Source organism: Acomys russatus, chromosome 2 (assembly GCF_903995435.1).
Source record: "Acomys russatus chromosome 2, mAcoRus1.1, whole genome shotgun sequence".
NCBI lineage: Eukaryota > Metazoa > Chordata > Mammalia > Rodentia > Muridae > Acomys > Acomys russatus.
In genome coordinates this window covers 6,615,429-6,626,532 of record NC_067138.1, presented here as the reverse complement: position 1 = coordinate 6,626,532, position 11,104 = coordinate 6,615,429, and the positions used below count along the sequence as shown (strand labels likewise).

General features: G+C 39.3%; 1 pseudogene; it reads left to right on the top strand.

Moving 5' to 3' along the window:
• The first annotated feature begins 7,753 nt into the window (after nucleotides 1-7,753).
• LOC127205881 (cAMP-regulated phosphoprotein 19-like) lies at nucleotides 7,754-8,103 on the top strand (annotated as a pseudogene).
• Nucleotides 8,104-11,104: the final 3,001 nt, after the last annotated feature.

The window sequence follows — 11,104 nt, the reverse complement described above, 5'->3', positions numbered from 1 at the left end:
ATCTTATTGGCAGTAAATTTCAGTTTTGGTTGTATGTATAATTTTCCACACAATTAAAAATACACATATGTGCTAGAAAGATAATGCAAAATACATTTTCAATTTTATTGATGATATTGATTTGTTTAGCAAGTAACCTACTTAAAGTTTAATTTAATTTCAAGGAATATAGACATTCTGCTAGTCCACAATGGTTTATCTTCACTCAAATGACAGTATTAAAAAATGTAACATATGATCATATAATGTTTCAGTGAGTAGAAAGCAATATATTAAACAAAAATATTCAGATATAGAAAACTAACACAAGTAAAATGTGTGGATTTGGGGGTTAATATAATTATAATGTAGTTTGGAAGATAAACATTTTAATTCTTTGTTATATAAAATTCCACAATATGCACAATTCTCTAGAGTTCGAATCCACCAAACTATACCTGTTTCATTTATTGTATGAGAATAAAACTGGTATTACATGAATTAACCTCTTGAGATCTTTAACTCTCAATTTTATTATCTGAAGAAATGACAGTATGGCAGTAGGAAACCATATAGACATTGGACTTACATGGAATAAAGTTGTAAGATGTTCTTTAAAGGTTACTGTATAACTTTTATTGAAGTGATATTGTTATATATTCAATATTGTTATATTGAAAGTACAAACTGAAAGTTTTATGTTGAAGGTACAAAAGTCACTTAGTCAGGAGAAACCAGAGTAGAAACCATAGGGTGTGCCCTGATTCCATATGGCTCTTCCAGATGTATAATTCTTTCTTATATGTAATGTGTAATCATCAGTGTTAAGCTTACCGTGTTCTTGTTTCATTTTCTGATCTTTTTGTCCTGAATTTTGTTTAGACTTCCACAAATTACTGCTCTATTGTTTTGGGAAATCTTGCTTGGTTACTGATGAGATAATAATTAAAATTATAAAATCGTGCTTTATAACCCCTGTTTTATCAAAAATAAGACAGGCACTTTAGAAATGGTATTTGTTGCTAAAACTAGATTTTTCTTGCTCCCCTTGTGAGAAAGAAAACCTGATATTGATCCAATAGTCAAATAGCTGAAATTTTGTAGTTGTTAGAGAAAAATGTATTCAAGAGTGGTCATGAACACTTTCTGGATAGGACTCCAATGATTCAGGAAAGAAGACCAAGAATTGAACAAAGGTGCTTCATGAAATTAAAAGCTTCTGTGCATCACAAGAATCAGTTGCTGATAAAGAGGAAGAACGTGGGATAAAAATCTCTGGCATGGTAATAAGTTTTCTCTATGGAGGGCCCAAGGAATGAAGCTTGACTCTCACTCGGAAGAAGGAGTAAACCAGACATTAGAAGTGGACGAGGAGAGGGAGCTAGTGGGAGAGGGAGTGGGGCGAGAACGTGGATGGGGACCAGATGCATGAATGCTGTAGTGGGAAGCTGTTTAGCTGGGAGAGAGAAACAGGAAACAGATGAGTGGGGATACCTGGGACAAGTTGGAGACCTGCATCAGGGTGGGCTCCTGGAAAAATATGGAATGACTCCAGGTGAGATTCCTAGCACTGGGGACTGATGTGCCCACCCCCTATAAATAGACAGAACTTCCAATGGAGTGAAAGTGACACCAACCCACCCACGAAGTTTTTTTTTTTTTTTTACCCCAAATTACCCTTTTTATAAGATGAGCAGGGCTAAAGATGGAGCAGAGTTTGAGAAAATGGCCATCCCTTTCACTATTAATGATACTCTGCTATGATGGCAGACATGAAACTAGATAACTATTCTCTTAGATACTCCACCCAGCAACAGATCAAAAAAGATGCTGACCCACAGGATTAGATGGGGATCTGGTAATCTTGTGGAATGATAGAAGGAACCAGAGGGGACGTGATCGCTACAAGAAGACCAACAGAGTCAACTAACGTAGGCCCACAGGTGTTCACAGAGATTGAACTGCCAGCCTAAGTGCACGCATGGAATGGACCTAGCCTTCATATGGGTCCCTTAGCAACTTGAATGGGCAGCTGTCACTGACATGGATGCACTTGACTGATATTGGATCCCTTTCCCATAGCTGGCCAGCTCAGTCGGACTTCAGTGAAAGGAGCCTCACTTAGTCCTGATGTAGCATGAAATGCTGCAGTGGGATGGCACATCCTATGGGGAGTCTCCCTTCTCTGAGAAGACGGGAGGGTTAATAGAGGAAGAGGTTGGGAGGATGGGACTGGTAGTAGAGAAGACTGCCATCAGTATGTAAAGTGAATAAATAAATTAATTAAAGGAAAAAAAGCATCAAAATTTCTGCACGTAATCTGGAATAACGATCAACCCAAGACTCACAAAGAAGAATATTTTCTAGATTTATGATAATTTGGAATAACTTAGTTTTTAATAACTTTCACATTTTTATTAAATAGCTTATTTAATATTTGTGCATGCATATAATGTTTTTGATCCAATCAGCTCTGATTATCTTCCCTTCAATTCCTCTCCTAACATCATCCCACTTTTCTATTAAATGTTAATTTTAAAGGTTAATCATACTGAGTCTATTTGTGCTGACTTTACGTGTATGGCTATGATACTACTTACTGGGGCTTGGACATCCACCCAGTGGCCTCCCCCTAAAACACTTACTCTCCTCCTAATAGTCATTAACTGTCAAGAGCTTCTTGCATAAAAGAATTTATTTTGGAATTTTGGGTGGCATGATTTTACACAAGCCTTCTATATGCAAGTCATCCACTGTGAGTTCACAAGACAATAGCTCTTCATGTCTGGTAAATGCTTCCTCCTCAGGGATACATGCTCCTTTTGATTTTTACTCTTTCCCATATCTTACCTTCTGTGATGATTCCTAAGCCTTCCTTGTGGGTAGGGTTTGTGATACAGATGTTCTGATTAAAGCTCACCAATCATTCTTTGCATGATAATATGTTTTGGATTTCTGCATTAATTCCCATATATTGCAGACAAGTTGTTCTTATGAGAGTTGAGAGATACATATATATGTGGAAATAAAGATAAATACTTAATGCTGGATGGTGGTGGTGCTTTGTATGTCTTTTAAAATTTACTTATTCTGTTCACATTACATCCCGGTTGTGACCCAACTCCCTCTGCTCCCCACTCCCTCTACTCCCCCTCCCTCTACTCCCCCTCCTTCTGCTCCCCTCCTTCTACTCCACCTCCTTCTGCTTTCCCCACTCCTCACTCCCTTTGCTCCCCCCTTCCCCCTCTCCCCCTCCCTATGCTCACTCCTCTGCTCCTCACTGCTTCTCCTCTATCTACTCCCCCTCCCTCTGCTGCCCCTGCTCCCCACTTCCTCTACTCCCACCTCCCTCTACTCCCCCTGCTCCTCCTCCTTCTGCTACCCCCTTCCTCTCTCCCCCTCCCTCTACTACCCCCCTCTGCTTCCCCCACCCTGGGTGCTTCCCATTCCCACCATCCATTACCCTTCCCCCCAATCCCCACCCCTAGTCCTGCGAAAGGAGGAGCCCTCTTTTTCTGCCATCTGAATCCCCATTAGGACTGCCTGCATAACACCATCTTCCTCTGCCGGGCCACCCTGGGAAGTGATCAAATAGCAGGGACCAGAGTCCATGTCAGAGATAGCCCCTGCTCCACTTGAAGACTGATATGAGCAGGGGCTACATTTGAAAAGGGGTCTAATTTCTCTCCGTGCATTGTCCTTTGTTGTTCATCAGTCTCTGCAGGGCCCCCCTGGGTCCAGCTTTGTTGGCTTTGTTGGTCTCCTTGTGAAGCTCCTGTCTTCTCCATGTCCTACTCATCCATGAGACTCCTAGTACTCTGCCCATGTTTTGGCTGTGATCTTAGCATCTGCTTTGATACGCTGCTGTGTGGAGTCTTGCAGAGGACACCTATGATAGGATTCCTTCCTGTTCTCTCTCTTCAAACTCTTCAGATGTCTATTCTATTTGCCCTTCTGAATGTGAATCAAGTGTCCGCCCTAAGGTCCTCCTTGTTATTTAGCATCTTTAGGTCTATGGATTGTAGTATGGTTATCCTGTATTATATGGCTAATATCCACTTATAAGTGATTATGTACCAAGTATGTCTTTCTGGCTCTGGGTTACCTCATTTAAGATGATCTTTTCTAGTTCCAACTACTTGTCTGCAAAATTCATCATTTCCTTGTTTGTTGGCTGTTTTTTGTTGTTGTTGTTGTTTGCTTGCTTGTTTGTTTTGATTTTTGAGACAGGGTTTCTCTGTACAGCCTTGGTTGGCCTGGACTTTGCTTTATAAACTAAGCTAGCCTCGAACTTACAAAGACCTGCCTGCATCTGCCTTCCAAGTTCTGGTATTACGGGTGTGAGCCACCACACCTGGCTGATTTCCTTTTTTTTAATAGCTGAATAGTGTGTACATGTACCGCAATTTCTTTATCCATTTTTCAATTGAGTGGCATCTTGGTTGATTTCTGTTTCTGGCAATTATGAATAAAGCTGCAATGAATATTGTTGAACAAATGTTCTTGTTGTATGATGGAGCATCTTTTGGGTATATGCCGAAGAGTGAGATAGCTGGGTCTTGAGGTACAGCTATTCCCAATTTTCTAAGAAAGTATGATACTAATTTCCAAAATAGTTGCACAAGTTTGCACTCTTACAACAATGCCAGAGTGTTCCCCTTTTTCCACATCCTCACTAGCATGAGTCACTTACGTTTTGCTCTTAGCCATTCTGATGGGTGTAAGAGGGAATCTCAAAGTTGTTTTGGCTTAATTTCCCTGATGACTAAGGACATTGAGAATTTCTGTAACTATCTCTCTACTATTCGATATTCCTCTATTGAGAACTTTATATTTATCTCTGTATCACAGTTTTTATTTGTTTGTTTTGTTTTTGTTTTTGTTTTTTGTTTTTTGTTTTTTGTTTTTTTGTTTTTTCGAGACAGGGTTTCTCTGTGTAGCCTTGGCCATCCTGGACTCACTTTGTAGACCAGGTTGGCCTCGAACTCACAGCGATCCGCCTGCCTCTGCCTCCTGAGTGCTGGGATTAAAGGCGTGCGCCACCACGCCCGGCTGTATCACAGTTTTTTGTTTTGTTTTGTTTTGTTTTTATTAATTTATTCTTGTTACATCTCAATGTTTATCCCATCCCTTGTATCCTCCCATTCCCCCCCCCCCCATTTTCCCATCATTCTCCTCCCCTATGACTGTTCCTGAGGGGGATTACCTCCCCCTATATATTCTCATAGGGTATCAAGTCTCTTCTTGGTAACCTGCTGTCCTTCCTCTGAGTGCCACCAGGTCTCCCCCTCCAGGGGACATGGTCAAATATGAGGCACCATAGTACGTGAGAAAGTCATATCACACTCTCCACTCAACTGTGGAGAATATTCTGACCATTGGCTAGATCTGGGAAGGGGTTTAAAGTTTACCTCCTGTATTGTCCTTGGCTGGTGCCTTAGTTTGGGCGGGACCCCTGGGCCCAAATCTGCCTATCATAATGTTCAGTTTTTAGTTGGACTATTTGATTTATTGGTCTGTAGTTCCTTGAGTTCTTTATATAGTTTCAGTAGTATCCCTCTTTGGACGTGGGTTGGTGAGGGTCTTCCCCCAGTCTGTAGGCTATAGTTTTGTTCTCTTGAGAGTGTCCTTTGCTTTACAGAAACTCTTCAGTTTCATGAGGTTCCATTTTTAATTGTTGAACTTAGAATCTCAGATGTTAGGTCTGTAGGCCTTTAATCCTGGCCCTTGGGAGGCAGATGCAAGCAGATCTCTACATTTGAAGCTGGCCTGATCTATATAGTAAGTTACAGAACATCTAGAACTACACAGAGAAAACCTGTATCAAAAAATAAAAACAAACAAAACAAAAAAGAAGAGGAAGAAGAAGAAGAAGAAGAAGAAGAAGAAGAAGAAGAAGAAGAAGAAGAAGAAGAAGAAGAAGACGGCAAACAACAACAACTTCAAGGTAGTTCATTGCTATATCTGCTTATCAGAATAATAATCCTAAATTTTCCCCTAGACCTACCTATCTACCTAGCCTGCCAAATATTTTTATAACTGTTAAGAATAAAAGTTGTGTGGTACAACTTTAGAAATGTCTTTGTATCTAACTTAGTAGAGGTTGGTTACACTCATAATATCCTTTAGCATTGTTGCACTAGTGGAGACGTTTTGTCAGGTCAGTCAATACTGTAGTTACAAGGATTCACAGTTGAGTAAGAGTCATTATAACTTTTTTCCTGGTAGCATGCATAGAAACTTCTATCACTACAAAAATTAGCCAGGAGCAATGAAGCTCAGAAGTTGATTAGTTTTATTGATCAATGTCTACTGACTAGCTATGTGACATCTTCAGCAAGGTCTTACGGTCAAGTTCTGGAGAAGGAGGAGTCAAAAGCAATGATAATAAACCATAGCAGTTTTTGGAGTTTGACATGAATCCACTGACCAACAATTTGAAAAAAGGAAACATACGTGTCATTGTGCTTTTATTTGGAAGCCAATGGTGTCTTGGGAGTCATTGGCTTCAAGTAATTTCATATATTATTTTATTACTTATGTCACCAAATTTGAGGTCTCCTTGTGATGGCATTTCTTTCAGACATGTATAAAATATGCTTTTAATTATGTTTTATCACAAACATATGTGTGTATCTGTCCAAAACGTTCTTTTCTATAGTTCTTCTTAAAATATTCTTTTTTAACTTAAAGCACTATTTTTGCTCGACTAGATGGCCAGTGGGCTTTAATGATCCTCTTGTCTCTACTTACCTATTATTATTAGAGTTGCAGTTCTGTATGTCCATGGCTAGCTTGTCTTTTTTTTTTTTTTTTCTAAAGTAGGTTCTGAGGCTCTAAACTCTGGTTTACAAGCTTACATATCAAGTTCTGTTCCCTATTGAATCATCTTTCTATCCTCTGCATTGTTTTAATACATATATACATATATATATACATATATATATTCAAATAATCAAGTTATAGATGAGGTAAACAAAAATGTCATATATAACTCTTTAGTAAAAACAGATCGATAAACTTGTTCTTGTGTGGTGGGAGGCATGCTTCAGTCTCACAATGTCAAGAACAAACATATGTGTAATGGGGTGAAAGAAAATGGCCTCCATAGCCTTATAGAGAGTGACACTATTAGGAGGTGTGACCTTGTTGGAGTAGGAGTAGTGTTGCTTGAGGAACTGCATCACAGTAGCAGTGGGCTTTGAGGTCTGATGCTCAAGCCTGGCAAGTGTGTCATAGTGTTTTACTCTTGCCTGGCAACCCAGATACAGAACTCTCAGCTATCTCTTCCCTCCAGCACCATGATTGTCTGCATGCTGCCCTGCTTCCTCCCATGACAATAATTGACTAAACCTCTGAACTGTAAGCTAGTCACAATTAAATATTTGACTACGTCCCCTTGATGGGGAGACCTGGTGGCACTCAGAGGAAGGATAGCAGGCTACCAAGAAGAGACTTGATACCCTATGAGCATATAAAGGGGGAGGAAGTCCCCCTCAGTCACAGTCATAGGGGAGGGGAGTAAGGGGAAAATGGGAGGGAGGGAGGAATGGGAGGTTACAAGGGATGGGATAACCATTGAGATGTAATATGAATAAATTAATAAAAATGAATTTAAAAAAAAAGTTGCCACGGGGGCTGGAGCCCAGGACCCATGTTGTCACAAGGCTACATCCACCAACCATGCAGACAGTCAGGCAGGCAATAGGCAGAGAGTGGTTTTGCCCCCATGGTAATCAGTTTTCTCCTGGCGATCTTCTGCAGAAGGGGCACCATGTCATCGGAAGTTCCAGAGGCAGCGTTGGCGGAGGAGCGAAAGGAAATGGAAGATGAAGTAACTAATGCAGAGAAAGCTGAGGAAGCAAAGTTAAAAGCAAGGTATGCTCCCTTGGGACGAAAGCCTGGCCACTCTGACTTTTTAAGGAAACGATTACAGAAAGGGCAAACTATTTTGATTCTGGGAATTACAACATGGCAAAAGGAAAGATAAAGAACAAGCAGCTTCCTGCTGCAACCCTGGATAAGAAAGAGGTCACGGGTGACCACATTCCCACTACACAGGACCTTCCTCAGCAGAAACCATCCCTGATTGCTAGCACCTGGCTGGCTGATTTAAAGAGCTGAATTGGAAAAAAGAAGGCTGTGGACTTTTCCATGGCTAAGAAAAGCCACTGAGGTCATGTGTGTTTCAGGAGCGTCCTTGCTTTGAGGTCCAGAGAGACCACTCTATGAACCCGTGAAAACTCGATTTTGCTCGAGACCCCAATATATTGGAGATGCCAAAGTCATGAGATGTCTGCCAAGCAAAACTGCAGAGCAGTTATTGAACCAGCAGAGGAAAGAGAAAGAGAAAGAGAGAAGTGTGTTTCAGTTAGAGAAGTTGAAAGGACCTGGAGATTTGAAGAGCACTTTGACAGCTTACAGAGATGCAGAATTCGGAGGCTGACTTGACGGAGTTTGGCCTTGCTTTGGTCCAGTGTTTCTTCACTATGCTCCCTTTCTTTGCTTTCATGATGGGGATGTCAATTCTGGGCCACTGTATGTTTAAAGTATGTTGTCTGCCTTTTGATTTAAGGGGTTACAGATAAGAGATTGCCTTGAGTCTTTGAAGAGACTTTGGAATTTTAAACAGTGTTGGAATTACAATAGACATTGACAGCAATTCTCATCCTGGAGGCTTCGACTCATTTGGGGTCATGTGTCAGATATGCTGCATATCAGATAACAGTAACAAAAGCACAGTTATGAATTTGTAACACAAAGATTTTATAGTTAGAGTCACCACAGCATGAGGAACTGTATTAAAGAGTTGCGGCATTAAGAAGGCTGAGAACCACACTGGGCTTTGGTGACTTTGGAAATTGGATTGCATGCATTTTTTTTTAACATTATGATATGGCTAAAATGCCTATAGGGGCCAGGTAGATGAATGTGGTTATTTGAATAAGAAATGATCCCCATAGGTTCATATATGTGAATGCTTAGCCATCAGGGAGTGGAGGAGTTTTTTCATAGAATAAGAAGGATTAGTAGGTGTGACCTTGTTGCAGGATATGTGTCTAATACTGAAACTCTTAAATAAAAAAAAAATTCTGCAGGGATGGTAATGTAGAATGTCCAAGTCTGAGATACACTCTTGCAAGGGGCAGAGGTCAGGTAGCCCAGGGTTTATTGCAGTCCACATAATCATGTCATAAAAGTGGCCAATTACAGCTTATTGAATTCTTAAATGATACAGAAAATGAAGTGATCAAGACATTGCTTGGGGTTATTGTTAAAGCCACTGTGGAGAAATGCTGCTGCATGTTATTGGACTTCAACATAAGACAGCGTTGCTATCCACACAAGACAGAAGGATAACAGAGAACTGGAGTGCAGACAATTAAACATACCTGGTGATAACAAATCTACTCTCAAGTAGCTCTAAGTAGCTTCTCTTCCCCTGTTCCCATTAATAGTTGATTTTCTGGTCAGGTGCACTATTGATCGATTTCCACTGAAGCCATTTCTTCCTCATTAGCTTCCCAAACTTTTCTTTGCCTCAATTTTTCTCAGACACAAAAGACCAAAAGATTACAGACAACTTGTTGCTTAGCAACAATCTCATTCCTATAACTGTAATGGTTGGACTTTCAGTGTCAGCTATATTGCTTGGAAAGGTCAGATGTTTACCTAATTGTAGTGTTTTTTTCTTTCTAATTATTATAGTAAGATATTTATTCATTTTAAATAAAAATTTTCTTACATTCCTCAGAGAAGAAGGTGAGCAACACAGAGGTGAGCTTTTCTAACAGAATCCGAGAAATAATTTCAGTTTTATGACCCATAGTTGTATTAAGCAAGGAAACTGACTTACAACTCTGAAAATATGTCAGAAATATATTCTGGCTTAAAATAATAATAGTAAGATAAACCTGCTTTTTTTATTCACAACTTTTATTACACTTGAAAAAAGAGATTTGGCATTGTTCATATTAATAATGGCCACATCATATTACCCTATCAAGAGATGAAGTATAGATGTTTATAAGTGAATTAAAATCCTATAATTTAATAATTACTCTATTTTTCAAAAGCACAGTGTCCTCTACTGCTCTTACATAAGCTAAATGTGATTTATAGGAGGCAAAACAATAGACAGATATGTTCATAATATTTTACACTATAACAGCTTTATACAAAATTAACATGGACAATAGTAGGATGAAAAAATAAAGCAAATAAAAAGCATAGAATGAAAGAGGTAGAAGATAATATATAGATGTCGGAAAGAACACAAAAATATTCCCAGTTAGAGAAGATTATACTTATCATTGAGAACCAGGGTTCTGTTTTCTCATTTCTTACTATATAATCAATGTCATTACATTCATAATTTGCCCAAACTGAGTTAAAGCTGTTAAAATAATACCTTGATAATTGTATATCTTAATGTAAACTGGTCCAACAATATATCGGTTTGAACATCCCACTTAGGCTTTACTTTTGAATTTATGGTCCCTAGTGGGGAGAACTGCTTGGAAACCCATTTAATTTGGTCCTCATTATCCCAGAGGATTAGAGTCCATGGCCATCATGGAAGGTAGCATTGCAGCCTGGTCCTGGAAGCAGACAGCCCAAATCCTGATCCACCAGGAGGAAGCAGAGGAAATTAATTGGGAATAATATTAGCTTTTGAAATCACAAAATCCAGTGACATGTCCACTTCAACAAGGCCACCTATAGGAGGTGTACCAACAATGTTGTCAAAGTTTATCAAAAATGTAGTACCCAAGTTATAACATAATAGGAACTTGGTGAAAGTTATATCTTATCCTTTAGTGCCCCAGACTTTGATTTCTCATGAGAGGGGAGGACTGAAGTTTGAAAAACAATTTAGAAATGAATCAATCATTTTATGATGTAATCTGGAAATATGCTTATAAATGTCATCATTTGTGTTCAGTGCATTTGCATCTCAGAAAATGGTTCTCTTTTCAGGTTATTAGGTGGCAGATGGAATGTCTTAACTGTATTCAGAAGTAGTTCATGTTGTATGACTTACCTGTATGTTAGAAGCATAAATAGCTCTAGCACTAATGGACAAGATATGATAACTTCCATTAAATTCCTATTATTTTATAAT